Consider the following 20,527-nt stretch of genomic DNA (forward strand, 5'->3'; position numbering starts at 1 on the left):
CTGTCAGCGGTCCCGACATCTGCAGCTCCAAGACACCAGCGGTCTGAGACGCCAGCGGCCCTGAGATGCCAACGGCCCCTAGCTGCCGGCAGCCTCACCGCAAAATGCCTCACCACCCCGAGCCACGAGCGGCCTTGTCCGCAGCGGTGGTCTCCTCTGGGTGGCAGCCTTGTCAGAGTGGCATCATGGGGAGTAGAGTCTGTGTCATCCAGGTCGTCCTCCTTGTCATCGTTGCTGTCATCATTGCCTCTTTGTCGTTGGGAGTGGCCTCGTCCAGAGTGGCCTCTTCTTGGGAGCGGCCCTGTCTGGGGAGCGACCTCATTGAGCAGCGGCCTCCTCCTGGGAGTGGCCTCTTCTTGGGAGCGGCTCCAGTCGGGGAGCAGCCTTCTCTAGAGCAGCCTCGTCCAGAGCGAACTTCTTGGGAGTGACCTTGTCAGGATCATCGTCGTCGCCTTTTCGTAAGAGACAGCCCTGCCCCGTCAGTTTGATTCTTGATGCTTGGCGCGAAATAAAGCTTTGCTTGACCTTCGCTTTCTATCAGTCTCATTCCTTTGATCACGGACCCTAACACTAAGAGTCATTTCTCTTATGTAAAATAATTAGAATTTGGCTAAACATAGCTCAACTTTGGCTATTTTAACCCTCATGAACTGAAGATCAAAAAATTAGGCCACGTTACATTTTAGTGGTAAAACTGCTTGAACTTGATTTCATTTCTAGATTTATTACTAGAAATATGTGTTCTTCAAAGTAACTTGTATTCATTTCTAAAAGTGACGAAAAGGTACCTGACGGATGCCTATAAGTAATTCCCTATTTTTTTCCCCACAAATTTTATTACCAGCTTAATTTTTTTTTCTTCTAAATAATGCTACAACAACAAAATCCCTTGGAATTAAGATGAAGTTCCTTACTTTTACATTCAAAGCCTCTTATGTAAATACTGATTTACTATCTAAAATAGTAAGTATAAAGAATCTGCTTGATTGACTCTTAGGTATCTTTGGACAAAGATATAGTGATGAACCAGTCATTGCTATAATAGTAGTAATATCTAATGACCTTCTGAATGAATTAATGATCGAATCATATGCTAATTTTATTCAAAATCAAGTCAGATCCCTAGAGAAAGGCACCTTGATATGACAGTGATTGCAAATCATGTGGAAGCTCTAGGTGGAACAAGAAAGGAGGACACTCCACTCCTTGTCTCATTCTTGCCATTCTCCCATTTCCAGAAAATTCTACAGAATCATTTGCATGGCAGACAACAAGCAGTTCACACTGCTTTAGCCTGAGGGATTTTGCTTGTCGGCTGACTTCATCTCTGCTCAGCAGACATTTGTCTGGCTTCCACTTCTTAGAATAAGGAATAGATTTACTCACAAAGGTGAACCCTGGAAGCCCTGCTTTGTAAGCAGAAAAATGTAACTTTTAAATTATAATGAAGTATTAAAAGGAAAGAAAATCCACGTGGAGGAATCTTGAGTTTGTGGCTCTTAACAGTGTAGGGGGAAGCAAAGCTTCAGATCTTGTAATTATATTTTTTTTATATTTTTATTTATTTATTTGACACAGAGAGAGAGAGATCACAAGTAGGTAGAGAGAGGCAGGCAGAGAGAGAGGGGGGAAGCAGGCTCCCTGCTGAGCAGAGAGCCTGATGCGGGGCACGATCCCAGGACCCTGAGATCATGACCTGAGCCGAAGGCAGAGGCTTAACCTACTGAGCCACCCGGCTGCCCCTAATTGTGTTTTTTTAAAGCAGTAAAATAAATATGTTATAATCTAGGCAATAAAAGACATACTTGATGTAGAAATAATATATATGCTTTTCTAAAAATCAAGAATAGTAGTATAAACATACATTTTACTTCATATTTTCACTACTAGAATATGCTGACTTCTATTTCACCTAAAAATAATTCTTAGCAGGTTTCCCTATCATTAGATATAGTTCTTCATTCTCTGTTTAAAAGTGGCAAAGTATTATATTGTTTGGTTATACATCATTAATCCTATCAGTTTGGAATTAATATATTTAAGATGTTTCAAGTTTTTTCCCTATTATCTGAGTCATGCATTCCTTTTAATAGCTATATTGAGATATAATTTATAGACACAGAGTATACCTATTTAATGTGAAAGATCCAATAAATTTTAGTAGATCCAGTGTGGTGCAACCATCACCATAATCTAATTTTTTATTTTGTCTTCCCTAAAAGAAACTCCATATCTATTAGGAGTCACTTCCCACTACCTACCATCAGCCTACATTCTGTAGATACACATTTGCCTGTTATGGACATTTCATATAAATGGAATCATAATATGGGATTTTTTTTGTGACTGGCTTTTCCACTTGCCATAATGTTTTCAGGGTAAACTCATGCTTTTGCAAAACCTTATTGCTTTTTAACACTCATATGGATATACCACATCCTGTTTATTTGTTACTTGACAGACATTTGAGCAGTTTTTAATTTTGGTCTATTTGAATAATGCAACTATGAACATTCATGTTCAAGCTTTTGTCTGGATGTATGTTTTCAATTTTCTTGGATATATACCTAGGAGTAGAATTGCTGGATCACATATTTTATGTTCAACATTCTGAGCAATAGCTGGACTACTTTCCAAAGAGGCTATATCATTTTATAATCTTGTTAGTAAAATATTAGAGTTCCAATTTCTCCACATCTTTGTTGGATCATACATTCTTTCAAGTGTTATGTATATTTACATTTTTTGTGGATTTTGACAAATTTCCCTTAAAATAACCACTATAGTTCATGTAGTAGCAATTTACAACATATTTATGCCAATAGTTTTCTTACTGAATTTTAAATCTTTAACAGTTACATAAAAACTATCAACTTACTGTTATTTCAATTTACATTTCTTTATTCATAAGTATGGTAAGCAGAATAATGGTCCCCCCCCAAATATATACACATTCTAATCATTGAAACCTATGAATATGTATGTTATAAGGTTGCAGATGGAATTAGGTTGCTAATTGGCTGGTTTTATTTTTATTTTTAAAGATTTATTTCAGAGAGAGATGTGCGAAGGGGCAGAGGGAGAGAGGCAGAGTCCCAATCAGATTCTGTGCTAAGTGTGGCCCACATAGGGCCTGATATCTCATGACCCTGAAATCATGGCTGGAACTGAGACCAAGAGTGGGTGCTTAGCCAACTGTACCACCTAGGTCCCCCTAATTGGCTGGTTTTAATAGAGATATTATCCTAGATTATCCTAGATACATCCAGGTGGGCCCAATGTAGTCACATGTGGTCCTTAATCTGAGGGGTTTGAAGCGGTGGGGGTGGGAGGTTGGGGGAACCAGGTGGTGGGTATTAGAGAGGGCACAGATTGCATGGAGCACTGGGTGTGGTACAAAAACAAGGAATACTGTTATGCTGAAAATAAAAATTAAAAAAATATATATATAAGTTAGTGGTAGAAAAGTCAGTGTCAAAATTATGCAATGCAAGAAAGATTCAACTGACTATTGTTGGTTTTGAAGATGATAGGGGGTCACTAGCAAAGGGTGGACAGCCTCAAAAAGCTGAATTCTTTACTTGAGCCTCCAGAAAAATTGCAGTCCTGCCAACACCTTGATTTTAGTCCAGTGACTCTGATATCAAAATTTCTGACCTCCACAACTGTAAGAAAATATTTTTGTATTGTTTTAAGCCACTCAGTTTGTCATGATTTGTTACAATAATATAACTCTTTTCATGGTGTTATTTTTCATTTATCTTGCAAGTGTGAACTACCTGTTCATGTCCTTTGACATTTTATTAGTTGTATAGATGTTTTACTGGATTATTTAAGTTCTTTGTATATTGAAGAAACTACTTTTTGTCATATATGTAGCAAGTTTTTTTTCACAATTTTATGTTTTGAATTTGTTCTAGCATATTATGCCATAAAAACAGTTGTATTTAACATAAAAATGAATAATCCTTTATTTTGTAGTTACTAGGGTTGTGTGACTATTTACATACTTAAAATATATTCCTCATTTGTAGATTTTATTAATACTTCACATGTTCAAAAGACTGCCTGCTATATATAAAGACACGAAACTGTAGTATTTCTGTGGAGCTTTTTAGTGGTCAGGACTTCAATTCCCACACCAGATAACTGACAACACTTAGTCATGTTTTAGTGGTGGTAGCTCATAGGAATAAACCCAGGGAAGAATTTAATTACTCCTTCAACTCTCAAAATCATGAGAACATCATGATATCAAATAGAGCTTTAAACATATTGAAAAATGTCTTCAAAACTTTATTTAAGAGGCATCACGTGGCTCAGTTGGTTAAACATCTGACTCTTGATTTCAGCTTAGGTCATGATCTCAGGGTTGTGAGATCAAGCCCTGTTTTGGGCTCCACGCTGGGTGTAGAGTCTGCTTAAGATTCCCCCTCTCCCCCATACCCTCTCTTCCTCTTTAAAAAACAACAACAACAACAAAAAAACCCTTTTAATTGTCAGCATTGTCTACTAGCTCTAAAATTCATGTTTTCTTTAGTTTGATCTGATAATTTCAAAAATAATTAATCCCAGTTAATCCTTCCTGAAAGCAATACACAAAAAAAATGTTGGCTATTTAAAATGTATTGGGGCACCTGGGTGGCTCAGTGGGTTAAGCCGCTGCCTTCGGCTCAGGTCGTGATCTCAAGGTCCTGGGATTGAGTCCCGCATCGGGCTCTCTGCTCAGCAGGGAGCCTGCTTCTCTCTCTCTCTCTCTCTCTCTGCCTGCCTCTCTGTCTACTTGTGATCTCTGTCTGTCAAATAAACAAATAAAAATCTTTAAAAAAAATAAAATAAAATGTATTTAACAGGGGCGGCTGGGTGGCTCAGTTGGTTAAGCATCTGCCTTCTGCTCTGGTTGTGATCTCAGGGTCCTGGGATCAAGCCCTCATTGGGCTACCTGCTCAGCAAGGACCCTGCATCTCCTTCTCCATCTGCCCACTGTTCTCCCTTCTTGTGCTTTCTCTCTTTCTCTCTCAAATAAATAAATAAAATCTTTAAAAAGATGTATTTAACATAATTAAATCAAAAGTGGAAAAATGTAAATTTACTGTTAGTACATGTAAAATTCTCATTTACCATTCAGGATAAAAATTAAATATCAAAACAAAGAATTGTACATGGAATAATCAATCTTAAAACATTAATTCCAAGCTCTACTCTTCTTTTTTTAGTGTAACATTATTCAATAAGAATCATATTCTATAACAAATGCAATAATATTTAACATTTTAAAACACAAATAAATTAATTCACTATTAACATAATAGTGGGATTTTAAAAGATCTTGTTTCATATTGTCCCAACTTTTCTCACTAAATAAATACATTTCTCATTCTAATAATTTTGTATTTTTTAGCTATTATGTATTTATAGATAAGGTTCTTTAGATCACAGCATTCTCACACAGTGTATATTCACAGTGTTGGGCAGGACTTCTACTCCAGGGCATTCCAAGCCACTGTTTCTCAGTATATAGGGTTGATAATTTTGAAGAGCTGTACTCTCATCAATAGATTCTGATTCTCCTTTCCTATGTCAGTTCTACTGGGACTTGTTCCTGATCACAGAGAATATGCAAGTTGTCCTAAACTTGACTCTAGAGCCCAACACTGGATGGGAATTAAATTAATGCTTAGGATAATATGCTATATCAGGAATTATCAGAAAATCTGGATTTCTTTCCTTTTCTCCTTTTCCACATCTCAAATTCTAAACCTTCTCCACCCCTTCTAAAAACTAGTAAAATATCTTTTCTGTGTTCTGCCAGTTCTACTTGTTCATATTTTCTTTTCAGCATCTCTGACTTTAATTCCTTTAATTCTTCTCATCTTATAAAATTACTCCCATGACAAAAATAATTCCAATTGATAATATACATCGTTCTGTTATTTGGTTCTATCTTATTTTCAGTTTTATCTGTCTCCAGTGCCTTAATAGATATCCAATGTATGTTTAACCATATTTCAGTGCATTTTTTTTCAATATTTCATGCTTCATGCCTTCCATATGCTGTTTCCCTAAAGTGCACTTTTACTTTAAATTGTTCCTTTCTTTCTGTAAGACACAAAGGATTTCCTTTAAGTTCCAAAGTTACTGTTTCTAAATTTCTTTTTGGCTTCCTTTAGACATCATGAATTTATCAATATTATACATATATCTAACTAAAGAAATAATACCAAATAACTCTAATCCCATAGAAGTACACAAAGTGAGAGTGCTTATTCATATTCTCACCAACCCAATACCACTCCATTCACAAGAGGCAATCATTCTGTGTTCCATTTTGCACAAATATATAACTAGATTATACGGACATATAGTTTAATTTTCTTTTTCTATCAGTTTTTAAACAAGTGAAATTAAATTAGAAAGGATAATGCTACCTCCTCTAATAGATACACTTTGAAATCTCAGTAGCTTAGCAACACAGAAGCTTACTTCTTGTTCATATAACATTCAATCAGCATAGGTAGAAGGGAAAATTGTTTCTTAGTAATTCTGTGACATTCAGAGTCTTAGGAGACATAGTCTTCACCATTCTCACTATGTAGTTTCTGAGTTTGCCTGGTGTGTCACATGCGAGTATCTAAATAACTAACCAGGTAAAAGAGGGGGGGAAAGATGGAATATGGAAAATCTTACTCCATTCCATCTCACTGGCCAAAACTTAGTCATTGCAAAAAAGAATGGGGAGTAATCTAGTTATATGCCAGGGAATGTAGGAAAATTAGCTCAGTGAATCCAACCAGGCTCTGTCACGGAAATCATGCTATAAATATTGTTATTTAACAAAACTAAAACAACAAAAAAAAACTTGTTTGCTTTTCCCCCCACAAAATATTCTGGGGATATTTCATGGTCACTACATATAAATAAAGCTCAGAAATTTTGATAAGAGAAGTTCTTAGTATAAATGTACCACAAAATATTTAACCATTTACCTGGTGACATAAATTTATTCATATATTTTATTTTTTTTTAAAGATTTTATTTATTTATTTGACAGACAGAGACCACAAGTAGGTAGAGAGGCAGGCAGAGAGAGAGGAGGAAGCAGGCTCCCTGCTGAGCAGAGAGCCCGATGCGGGGCTTGACCCCAGAACCCTGAGATCATGACCTGAGCCAAAGGTAGAGGCTTAACCTACTGAGCCACCCAGGCACCCCTATTCATATATTTTAACATAATTTTTCAAATTACACATATGATAGAAAATTCATTGTGTAAGTATCTTGTCCACATCCATGAATATATCTGAAGAATAAATACTTAGAAGTAAAACTTATTGGGTGAAATAAATATGCCAAATTTTATTTTAATACACAGTCCATAAAAGCCTGTACAAAAGCTCCCCAGATTGCTTTTAGTTACTAATTTCCCCAATCATTCACTAAAATTAACTATCATATTTATTTAGTTGGTTATGTATCTTATTAGTAAGCATTATAAAAATTATAAGCTCATTGTTGTTTCTATTTCAAATTATGATTTTTAAATAGATCATTTGTCATTTAGATTTTATGTATTTTAAATGACTAGCATATATACTTTTCTCACCCCTTCAATTGGGTTATTTTTTTTACTTCAATTGATAGGAGATAATTATACATGACAGATATTGCTCCATTTTATGTCTTTTCAAACAAGATTTCCTGGTCTTTTTTAGCATTTTGTATGTTTTCCAATTTCCCTCTTCTGTTGTTCCTGTTGAAAATTAATTTGCTACATGCAATTATCCTTCCAACATAGGGAACTCATCTTTCTTCTCTGGATAGTTTTAAAAAGTTTATCATCAGGGATTTTTCTCATTATTTGTGGTATTTTAATAATTTAAAACTTTTTCTCTACTTTAGCCTGTATTTTATGTCTGTCTTGTAGTCAGAATGTTTTTTCAGCTGCAGTATTACCCAAAATGGAAATCACCACTTTTTTCTTTATTTTTCCAGGAACTCTTCAAAATGCATGCCTATTAAAAGAACACTTTTCTTTTTCAATGCTAATATATATAAACGCAGCATGTGAATGTGTGTATCTTTATGTTTTTGTAATTTTCCATATATTCTAGATAAGATTGACTTAGATATGGGTGTACAGCTTGCGATTTTTAGAAAGTGCTTAATATTATTTTGTGTATTTGTACCATAGAGCCCTTAATTGATATTCCATGATTATCTCTTTTTTTAGGATTTAAAACCTTAAAGTGACTTCATTTACTTACTTAAGTAATAAGTACTTCAATAATTCTGACATGTAGTAATTACTAAAGACGTATTTTTCAACTTTATAAACTTATAATCGATAGATATATTCTAAGGTGTGGCATAAAAAGAAACAAATCATTTTAAAATATAAAATCTAATGGATCCTTATGGAAATTGAATGCTACATGATGGATCCTTAGAGAAATCTATAAATAGACAATCTAACCCTTATGCTATTTAGATTTTTTGAGTAAATTAAATTTAAAATTACATTAAAATTTAAAACCTTTAAAAATGTTATTTTTGAAATTTTTGGCAACATTTAGATTTAGAAATCATTAAAGTTTGAGTACCTTTCCACTATAGAGAATAAGAAAGATATAAATATGGGGCATTTTTAGTAAGTGTTTTATATCAAATGGAAACATTTATTATCATAATTACATTTCATTTATGGAGAAATACTATTCTGGAATACTTTCAAATTAGCATACAACTTACAGAAAAGAAGAATATTCTAAAATATCAGCCAGGATTAAAAATGTATTATTCCTTATTACCTGGAAAGTGCATCCAAATTAAAGACAGACAAGTTAACAATCAAGGTGTTATGATTAAAATCACATACTTAACTCTAGCTATAAGAACTTGTGCACTGGCAAAAACAAATGCAAATCTGTTTTCCAGTCTTACAAGGAGAGAGGATCTTTTTCATATTCATACAAGCCCCAGAGTATTTCATAAAAATGACTCCTGGAGTGCCTGGGTGGGTCAGTGGGTTAAAGCCTCTGCCTTCGGCTCAGGTCATGATCCCAGGGTCCTGGAATCGAGCCCCACATCAGGCTTCCTGCTCAGCAGGGAGACTGCTTCCCTGTCTCTCTCTGCCTACTTGTGATCTCTGTCTGTCAAATAAATAAATAAAATCTTAAAAAAAAAATAAAAATGACTGCTTTAAGTGATCTAGATCTACACATTACCAGCCAGGATTTGAAACAAAAAGCTGGTTCAAGATAGAAGACATATAAATCAATCTAGAATTCTGCACATCATTCATTCATTTATTTATTCAACCTAAAAGAACTTATGAAGGGGAGCCTAGGTGGCTCAGTTAGTTAAGCATCTGACTTGATTTTGGTTCAGGTCTTGATCTCAGGGTTGTGAATTTGAGCCCTGCATTAGGCTCTGTGCAGGTGTGTGGAGCCTGCCTAAGATTCTCTCTCTTCTCTCCCTCTGTCCTCCTCTCCTGTTCATGCTCTCTCTCTCAAAAAGTAAAAATAAAAATAAAAATATAAAATAAAAAATGACAGGACATATGGAGTTCTCTCTATGCACCAAAAACTCACTAATCAAGACGACATGCTGAGCAATAGAACCTAGGCCCTCCTATTTATAAGCTTTCCATCTTGTGGGGTTGAGAAAAAAAAAATAGGCAATTGCGGGACTGCATTATGCTTTGAGCGCTAACTGTAAACCTAGCACTGCTCTAAATGTTTTATAATACAAGTTATGTATTAATAATACAAAAACATGACTATTTTTATTTTCCTAAATTTACAGATGAGAAAACAGAGGTATACATTTAATAAATTTGCTCAGTGTCGGCAGGCAAATATATGGTGGAAATGGATTTGAATCTATACAGTTTGAACCTTGAACTAAAACTTTCCAAAATGCTTACATTCCTGGCAGGGAACTAGAGGGGATATACTGATGACAGAGTTATGGACAGATGCTACGGTAAGAAACTAGAGCAAAACCATCTGAAAAGCCTTTTCAAGAGGTTTCTGGCTGGCTAGAGAAGGATGGGCAAAGAAGTGTGTGGTGTGGGTAAGGGGACTCAGAACCCTATCAAAGGATGAGGTTCAAAAGACTCAAAATAAAGAGAAGACATGTGAGGGGAATTGGAAATGGTTTGGCATGGAGAAGATTACAGCATGTGTGCGTATGTGTGTGTGTGTATGTGCACACGCACCAACAGGTGAATCTTGGGAGACAGGCAGAGGCTGGATCATGGGGAGATTTGTTGACCACATTTAAAGGCAATGTGAAGACATGAAGGTTTTAATCAGGAAACCAATAATCCATATCTGTTTTGAACTGCCATTTTGATTTTAGTATGAAGAATACTTTTTGAGAAAGAAGTAGCTGGAAGTAATTCAAATATTACAGGAATAAAAATATTCCAATTGAAACTTGAACTAAGAGAATGTTATTGGGATGTAGAGAAATGAAAGCATTTGAGAAAAATCTGGTGTTGAGAATTTAGTTAAATCTGTTATACTGCTGCCTTGGCACCCATTTTGGGGTGAAACAGCCCATGAGGTCCTTGAAGTGACATTAGCCCCTCCCACGAGTGCACACCTTGGATAACAGCTGGTAGTATCACAAGTAAATGCAAGTTCTTAATATGATTTCCCTGCTGCCTTTGTGATAAGCAGTCTCCCCCATCTCCCACTGACGTCCCTGTATGCCACTTAGATAAGATCTCCATGGCACTTACCAATAGCCTGTTCTTTTTGGTTTGAACTAACAAATCCAGTTTTGACCCAGGAGCCCCAAAGAACTTCCCTCACAGAGCCTAATAAAGGCATTTGCTCTAGGTCCTCTCTCTCTCTCTCGCTCTCTCTCTTTGCCTAAACCCTGCTTTGACCTCCTATGTGGCTCCTCAAAGCATGCTGCATACTTCTTCCAGGACCTATGAATAATAAGCTTCTCTATTTCAACTCCATTGTGGTCTTTTGTTGAACCACAGCACACCATCTAACATGTGGGCCTCTACTTAACGAATGTTAATTTAACAAAGTCACATTTGATTTCCAAAAGGACTTTGTGATCAATTTCATATATGAGGTGTGCATTAGTCAGGGGCTGTCAGAAAACAGATGCAAACTCAGAAAGAGTAACAAATGAGTTTAATAAGGAGACTATTTTCAAGTTGGAAAAGCTTAAGAGAATCAACAAGTAATTGAAACATGTCCCAAGAATAGAATCTGTTACTGTCACTGAACCTGAACAGGCAAGGAAATGAAGTACTATCTGCATTGTGGACAAAGACGTAGGTATAGATGAAGGACCACTTGATAAGAGCTGTGATCCTGGAAAAGGGAATGCAGTTACCACCAAGTTTATATCCAGCTGAGAGAGAATAGAGAATAAATAATGTGATCTCTTCCTCTTTCTATTCCTTCAATGTCTTGCCCTCTCTTTGGCCGAACACAGCTGAAAGTCAGAGGTCAAATGGATGTGGGTGGTTGCAGCCCATAGATGTCAGCTTCCCAGGGTAACAAGAAGGGTAGAAAAAGATGGACAGTAGATCTAGAAGTGAAGCAGAGAATAGGTAGTTCAGGGAGAAAGGTAAAAAAGCATAGGTGAATCTCAGATTTTAGATCCACGTAGGAGGTCAAGACAGGGCTTAGGCAAAGACAGACAGACAGACAGGACTGAGAGCAGATGCCTTCACTCTCACTAAGTGAATTACACCGTTTGATGATATGGAAGATATAAATTTCATGCTGGGGACAAATTACCTCAATCTTGACCCAATGAGAAAATATCTTACATAAATCCCTGGTAGTACCTATCTCCTTTTCCAGAATGTTTTTTTTTTTTTTTTTTTACTTAAAAAATACTTTTTTGGCAATTTGGGAGAAGAAACTTGAGCACATAAACTTGTATCACCACTTTGCATGAGAAGTCAGTAAAATATTTCTTTTACAAATAATAGTGACCCATTTTATAACATTCTTGCTCATCTGAATCACAAAATCACAACCCTCAATATCTTCATTCACCAAAGGACAGCTAGCAGAATTGCAGGCAGTGCAATCAAGGGGATATAGTCATTTCTCTAAAGAAAAAAAAAACATACGGCTATTACAATTGCCCATTTCATAAGGGGAATGTTTTAAGAAGTTTATTTTAACGTACTAGGCTTAATACAATAGAGCCACAAATAGCTAAAGCAATGATAGAAAAAAATGTTCATTTCAAAATTCAAAAGGCTAAGGAAAAATATCAGAGAAAATAATTTTACTTTCCAAACATGACAGCTTACATTAAAAGGTAGTCATTGGCTTCTCACTGCTGTGAAGAACCTGATAAGTTAACTTGGGAATCTTAAAGTAGGCACACAAAAAATTAAACTTGAATCCAAATGTAAAATCATTACTTAAAATTCTAGTGTACTACAGAGAACAAGCTGAGGCACTCAGGACCCTGTATCATTTTCCATTTAAGTTCTAAGGAAGATGCAAATATAGTTCTATCTTTCATTAATTTTAGAAATGTTTGTTTTACTCTTTTTTTCTTTATGTAAACCTTGGAATAGAAAATAATGTTATTTGTGTAGACCAATCTTTTTAAAAAATACACCAGATGACCTAAGAAAATAAGTAGATCAAAAGGTGCTGAGGCATTGGATACTTATGGATATTAAAGCAGTATTGTCTATCTCATCTTGTTCTTAAACACTCAATATTATATTACCGAAGCAATGGATTCAACCTTGTCTGATATGAACATACCAGGCTTGCCTTTGCGAAGGTAGGCAATTGGCTTTGACCAGCAATATCCTCAAGACAGTAGAGTCTATGCACCATCACTTCTTATGCATTCAATTGTGATGCCTTAAAACATTTATAATCTTACAGCTTATCTCAAGAAAGGTGGATATATTTAATAACCTTTTCAGTGGCTCAACTCCATAATCTCTATGAATTTTAACATCATATTTCAGAGAACTACCAGGACTATTCAAGGTAAGACTAAATGGGCCTTAAAGAATTATTGTATAGCAGTGGTTAATAACCAATAATAAACTAGGGTTGCATCTGACATCTAGACAGCCAATCTTATTTAACTGAGTGTGTTAAAGTATCTCAGGAATACCAAGGTGGAATTACTTGAAGGAGAACAATGTGGAATCAACACTGAGGCACAATATAAGAAAAATTATAAAGAACTAATTTATTATAGTCGTTACTACTTTTCTAGTCAAAAAGCTTTGGTGAAGTGGGTCAAACTGAAAGCCAAATAAAGTCAGGACAAGTCTGAAATGGAAAAAGATGCTATGACAATACACAGGAGGAAGATACTAAGACCATATCAAGAACTTAAGAAGATGTCACAGAGAAGTCAATTGATCTAAATCCTGAAATACAGAGAAGAGATTCCCAAATAGCAAAGGTTACCCTAGGTTGAAGAAACAGAATGTAGAAAAGTGTGAAATATTTCCATTATTGGCATAGTTGGAAAATTTTATGATTACAGAGAATGGATGTGGAAGTCAATATAAACTGTGATGGTATCATAGTTGGAATATTCTTAAGTGCCAGCTTTTTCACAGATTATTTTACAGGTGTTGATAAGTCCCAACTTCTCTGTAAAGCTTCAGATCAGAGTCATATGTGCAAGTCTGCAACTCCTTATGGATCTCATAAGCACTGTGCTCTTAGGCACTGAGCACACTGGGCTCTTACCCTCTGTTCCCCAAACCTCATCCTCTTTCCTGGCTCTTCCATATGGTCCAAAGTCAGATTAGAAACTTGAGCATAATCCTTCTTACTCCCTTTTCCTCAGGCCACACATGTACACCATTAGCAGGATCTATTCAACTCATCAGTATGTACCTCTAAACTAAGTCCTCTTTTTACCATCAATACTTCTTGCCTAGGTGATTAGAAAAACAATCCATTTGGCTTTCTTGCCTTCAGTCTTGATCCTGTCAATTTGTACACCAGAATGCAATGAGGGTAATCATGTTAAAATGTGAACTAATCACATTACTCCCCTCAGCACATTCAGAGACTCCCTGTTGCTCTCAGTACCAACTTTAATGTGATTACCATAGCTTTCAAAGCCATTGGCAAACTGGGTCTGCCTCCTGAGGAATCTCTGAGCTTTCAGACAGTTTTTTATCTTGTGCTTTGTTCTACTTTCCCTGGTTGAGCACAATTTATAGAACAGTTATTAACTTAGAATATGGTTCTTTTGGAAAGCTCTGCCTGACACTCAAGTCCACTTTAGACATACATCCCATAAATTTAGCCCTCCATACATCTATCAGAAGTCTAATCTCCTTATGTAGTAATAGCTTATTTATTTGTATATTCTCCCTAGAATCTAAATTGTAAGCTCATGGATTTTATAAAATTCCTCCCTCTTCAATGTATTTCAAACTCTTGAATACTGATGACATTCAGTGTTTTAAAAATAGCTGAATAAATGTGTAGGGTCTTGATCAGAAAGACCATTACATATTATTTGTGTTGGGAAGCCTGGACTTTACTCTGTAAGTCAGTGCCTTTAACTCTGCTCGGCAGGGAACCTGCTTCCCCTCCTCTCTGCCTGCTTCTCTGCCTGCTTGTGATCTTTCTCTGTCAAATAAATAAATAAAATCTTAAAAAAAAAAAAAAAAAGATGGGGAACCTGGGTGGCTCAGTGGGTTAAAGCCTCTGCCTTCAGCTCAGGTCATGATCCCAGGGTCCTAGGATCGAGCCCCGCATCAGGCTCTCTGCTCAGCGGGGGGCCTGCTTCCTCCTCTCTCTCTTTCTTTTCCTGCCTCTCTGCCTACTTGTGATCTCTGTCAAATAAATCTTAAAAAAAAAAAAAAAAAAAAAAAAGATGGCTGAGTCCCTTGATGGAAGCAATTGATCCTCCTATCTTCCCCTTCCCTTGTTCTTTTGGGCCTAAGGGTGGTAACAGCTTGTCAGCTGCTTGCTGGGTTTTCTGTACTATTCCTGGGTTCGACCACCCTCCATTCACCCCTATTATTCCACCCAGTAAATAAATCCTGCTTGAATTGTTGTAAAATGTTGTGCTGTTTTAACTGTTTGGATCCTGACTGAAATACCTGTCAATACCCTGCTTTTGAGGAAATGACTTTGCAGAACTGACTAGAGATATGAAAATGTATGAAATTACATATATGAAGTAAAAGGAAATAGAGCCAAGGGCAAAGTTTTGCAGACTATCAGATTTAAGGGAAAGTTGATTATCAATGATGACTTGACCAAGACAGAAAAGAAAGAATATAAAAAGGTAGGGTAAAACTTGGAGAGGATTACATGGAAAATCAAGCATAAAGGAATGTGAAATGCAATGGAGAGACAGAAGGAACTAAGGTTTGAAACACATTCACTAATTTTTAGCACTTAAGCCATCACAGTTGACCATGATGACAGCAACTTTCGTAGAGGTGGCTGAAGCAAAAACCAGCCAGTCATGGACTATGTTGTGAGTAGGAGGTGTAAAAGTTAAGAGAAAAAGTGAGGACTACTCTTAACAAAAACCCTAAAACCTAGGGGAAGAAAAAGAATTGCTGAAATGATTAGATGTTCAAATTCTCACTAGAAACTTCCTCAACTGAAATGATGTTTACCCAATCTATTATTATCATCTTTCTTTTCTCCCTCTCTCTAGCTTTCTTTTTGTAATTTATTTTAAATTAGTATTTCTGCTAAACAAATAATAAAAATTCACTGTACATATTAATTATTGGTAGAAAAATGTTTAGTTATGGGAATTAATGTTCTACCATATTCCTTTTATTTATGCATTTTAAAATTATGACATTTAGATTTGTTTCTAACTGAATTAAAAAAGCATAACCATTTACACAGCAAAGATGAGTTACTGCTATTTTAATTCAATTGTTTCATCTCAAAGAACATTGTTTTGTCTATTCTAAGAGTTAATTCAATTATACCACTTTAATAGCCAAGTACGTGGATATATGTAGGTGTGTGTGTATGTGTGTGTGTAAAATATCTTGATGTATAGAAAACAGCAAGTAGGTCACAGTGTTGTATGTTTGTCCATTATACACATTTTCGTGAAGAAGTTTATACTTTCTGACTTTGTTTCTTCCTTTAAGTATCTAGACTACTACCATGCTATGGTCTGAATGTTTGTGTTCCCATAAAATTCACATGTTGAAATGCTAACCCCTCCACACTTCCCCTCTCCCCCTGCCAGGTGGTATTAGGAGCAGGGGACCTGGAGAGGTGATTTGGACATGAGGGTGGAGCCCTCATGAGTGGGATTAGTACCCTTACCAAAGAGGCACAACAGAGCTCCCAAGCCCCTTCCATCATGTAATGACACAATTAAAATACAGCTAAGAACCTATACCAAGCTCTCACTAACCAAACACCAAATCTGCCAGTTCTATGATCCTGAACTTCCTAACCACAAGAACTATGAGAAATAGACATCTGTTGTTTATAAGCTATGTAGTCTATGGTAGTTTTTTATAGCAGCCTGAATGGACTATGACAGGATTTTTACAGAAGAGATTGGCATTTGAATCCCCCCAGCAATATAGCTGACAGCATCCAATCCTTCAAGGGCCCTAACAGAACAAAAAGACAGAGGAAGGGGTAATTCTCCTTCTGCTTGAGCTGGCACATCCACCTACTCCTCCTCTCAGACAAAGGGGATTCAGGTTCTAAAGTCTTTGGACTCCTGGATTTACACCAGTAGCCTAACATTTCTCAGGCTGTGGGACTCGAACTGAATTATACTATTGGCTTTCCTGGTTCTCCAGCTTGTAGACAACAGAATCATGTATATCTTATCATCCATAATGGCTTGAACTGATTTCCATAACATTTCTCCTTTTAGATATCATATATACATGTACATATACTTATGATGTCTAAGTATGTCTACATATATGATATTTGTGTGTGTGTGTGTGCGTGTGTGTGTGTGTGTGTGTGTGTGTATGTATCTGTGTGTGTATCTCCTGTTGCTTCTACTTCTCTGGAGAACTCTTAATATATACCATGTAGCAAGAAAATCTCACTGGCCTCCCAGATAAACAGAAATTTATATTTTATATATTCCTATGTGTGACTATAAAGGGTACTGATTCAATAGTGGATTTTTAAAAATTTTTATCATATCAAAATTTGAGAATCACTATAAACATCATAGTCCAAAAATATTTCCCTAGATATCATGAATATAGTCTTTATACTCTTATTAACCTAAGGTTTTACATACATAAAGAATTTGAAATTATACTTATTGATACATTAAATCCACTCAGTTTTTGCAAAATATTTGATTTTACAATTTTCCACTAAATATTTGTCCATCATAAATTTGGGATATATGTGATTTAAGTCTTTCATGGCAGTCAAATACAAACAATTGAAAAGAGAAAATCAACTCAGGTTTATCTATGTTTGCTTTTAGGACCTTTCCCATAAGACTGATTTCAGGCATAAGACTAAACATGTCCAATTCATTGGACAATTTGCTTCAACCCGGTAGGGGCTCACAATGAATGGCTGTGTGAAAACCACTTATGCTGAGGAGCTAATGCTTGATATTTCATTTAAGGGGCTCCTGTGGATTTGGCTCCAATTTCGTTCCAGCCCTACCAGTTCTCTTTTCATTGCTAAGGTGCAGAAAAAAAAAAAAAAAAAGAAAGAAAGACAAAAGAAGCAGAAGAAAATGGAAACCCACTTAACCATACTGAGTAGTTGCTGAGGTTCATCTGTCCTGTGGCCAAGTTATTAAGGAGACTGTATGAGGCCCATCTACAAAGAAGCACACACAGACATCAACAGCAATAGTAGTTGTTAAATTTGCCATTTTGAACTACCAAACACGAAGGACTGAAAGGGAGCTGGGGACACAACCTCCCATTTATGAGCTTAACAATAAATGTTACCTTTGATGTACATGTCCAATAGGGCCAAAGATGTCAAGATAATGAGAGTTATGCAAATAGCTATATCATAAAGGGTATAGACCTCTCTCAGCTGAAAATTCCCAATTCTATTTCTCCCTCACTGGATATCCATTACTTCAGTGTCACATCTTGTCGCTTTCAGGTCATATTCTTTCTGATGTCTTCACAACACTCAAAATCTATCCTCTTCATTGAAATCCACTTTTTTATTTTAGAGCTAACTCTTGGTTTTCATCCATTGAAACTGAAAAACTTTGGAGTATCTTTGGCTTGTATTTTTCCTCATTTCTTTCTATATTGTTTATGCTCTGTCATCTAGACCTAAATCCCACTGAATTTAGACTACTGAAACAATTTCATAACTGTTCTTAAAAAATCTTTAGTTTTCTTTCTAACCAAAACAACAAAGCTTAGTAAATTTATATTTTAAAACAGGTGAAGGACCACCTCTGCTTCACTCAGTGAATATTCTTAATTTCCTAGAGAATCAAGTGTCATAAAGTTCAAATAGACAGATGTAGCTTTCAAAAGCATCCGCTGATTGCCTTGGCTTTATATTCTGACTTGCATTTTCTCATTTTTCATATATAGATAATACTATACATGATATAAGCTATATTTGATGACATAAAATATAAAAATACCCAGAAAGGTAACTGACAAAAATCTTTACTATATCCGTTGCTCTGTTCTAAACAAAACACATCTACTTCTCATTTTGTAAACATGTCCCACATTCTGTCTTTGGGCTTTTTGCTCCAGGGGTCCAGTTTTTACCAAGAGTTTCCTCCCTATAGCTTTCCATATATCCATCTGTATTTTTCAAGTTCTATCCATTCTCTGAGGCTTTTCAAAAATGCAGAAAATACAGAATTTTCTACCTTAAGTAATTGATTAAATATAATTAAGTAGTTGATGATTGCTTTCTAGTAGGGCTGTTTCTCTTTTTACCCATTTTTATCCATTTATTCTAACTCTTCTTCCTCAATTTCCAAGCTGATGTGAATCCTCTCCTTTTTGTCCCCACAGGGCATGTCATGTGACTGTAATTATCCCTTTGGGTCTGTTTCTGTCTCTGAACTACAAATACAAAGGCAAGTCCCATAACTTAAGTACCTTTATGTCTCTAGCATCAAGCAAAGTATGCGCACTATTAGGCTGACAATACATTTTAGTTCATTGGACAGAATTATGTATACCATGTCCTTTCCCTAATTCTCAAGAAGTGACATGTACTTTACCAACTGGTATAATTCCTAACCAGGAATGTACACACCAGAGGCCTGCAACAAATGGTATGGACAATGATGATGATGATAGCAAAAGTGATCAGTATTCCAACTTTACATTGTGACTACAGATTCCCAAGATTTTACTTAATTATTGGTAAACAGAAAGATTCTCATTCTGTTATGTCAAAGGGATCAAGGAAAATTTTGGAATTCTGTGTCAGTTTTTCAAATGGCCTCTTACCCTTTCCAAACTGGTACCAAATTTTGACATAACCCCTGTACCACAGGAAGCCTACTGGTATTGTAAGGCTGCAGAATGACACGACAGCTTAAGGAGTTATAAGTATTCCTTCCTTCCTTCCTTCCATCAATCCACTTCACTGTTTCCTCTACCTCAAGAATTAGATTCAAATGTTGTATTTCCAAGTAAGCAAGAATTTAACAGTATGAATGTACAATATGAAATAGGCTGTCATTTTCAAATTTCTAATTTTCAGGTGGTACATGTCAACTTGTAAAGGGGAATCCGAGGCAAAATCTAGTGTAAATCTCCTACAGAAGAAAGCTTTAGAGTGCTAAAGCAGCTGGAGTGAGCCCCCAGGCTGGCCTAATAAGGATGACACTGAAATCAATTGACTGCTAATTGGAGAGGAAATATGTCATAGAATTTTCACACTGTTTAATGCAAATGCAGAAAGGGCCTTGTGTTCTACCATGCTAACTCAGAGAATAAGGTGGATACATGAAAGCAAATAGGAGGAAAAATGTGACTCTGGAATACAGGGTTACATAATTTAAAGACAAAGCAAATCCTAACAGCAACATTATGCCATATGGGATAATTCAAGCGTTGTCCTTTTCTCAGTCAGCACAATTATCACACAAAGGGAAAAAAGTCTAATAGCATTTACCTCAAGATTTTAAATCACTGCATTAAGGTGTATAGAAATCAACCTACAAGGCAGTGAAAAAATGTCACAATAATTCTAGGCTGCTTACATTCTAGAATATTTTCTAGTATGAAGCTCATCATTATCGTTAGCTATTTACGGTATAAGCCTCTAGACATTTGCTTATATAATCATCCCCCATCACATCCCTACAAACACCTAACCTAACACCCCCAATACAATGGCTCAGCAATATATCCTATCAGCACTTTTTTCAGCCCAATATATGGATGGAATTCAGTTAATCAATACTCTGAGTCATTTGGACCAGACTTTGTTTATGCTTATATAGTAACAGCATTTTATGAAATAAATTAAAGCGATCCTTCTGGGTGCTCACCTTCTGAGTACAGAGCCCCTATTTTTTGTAGCCATTTGAAGTTTTCTGGAGAATGCTC

General features: G+C 36.0%; 1 protein-coding gene across 1 annotated transcript in view; it reads right to left on the minus strand.

Moving 5' to 3' along the window:
* Positions 1–20,527, minus strand: part of EYS (eyes shut homolog) — a 1,652,430-nt gene that overhangs the window by 467,119 nt on the left and 1,164,784 nt on the right. The window lies entirely within an intron of this gene.

Source organism: Neovison vison, chromosome 1 (assembly GCF_020171115.1).
Source record: "Neovison vison isolate M4711 chromosome 1, ASM_NN_V1, whole genome shotgun sequence".
Classification (NCBI taxonomy): Eukaryota; Metazoa; Chordata; class Mammalia; order Carnivora; family Mustelidae; genus Neogale; species Neogale vison.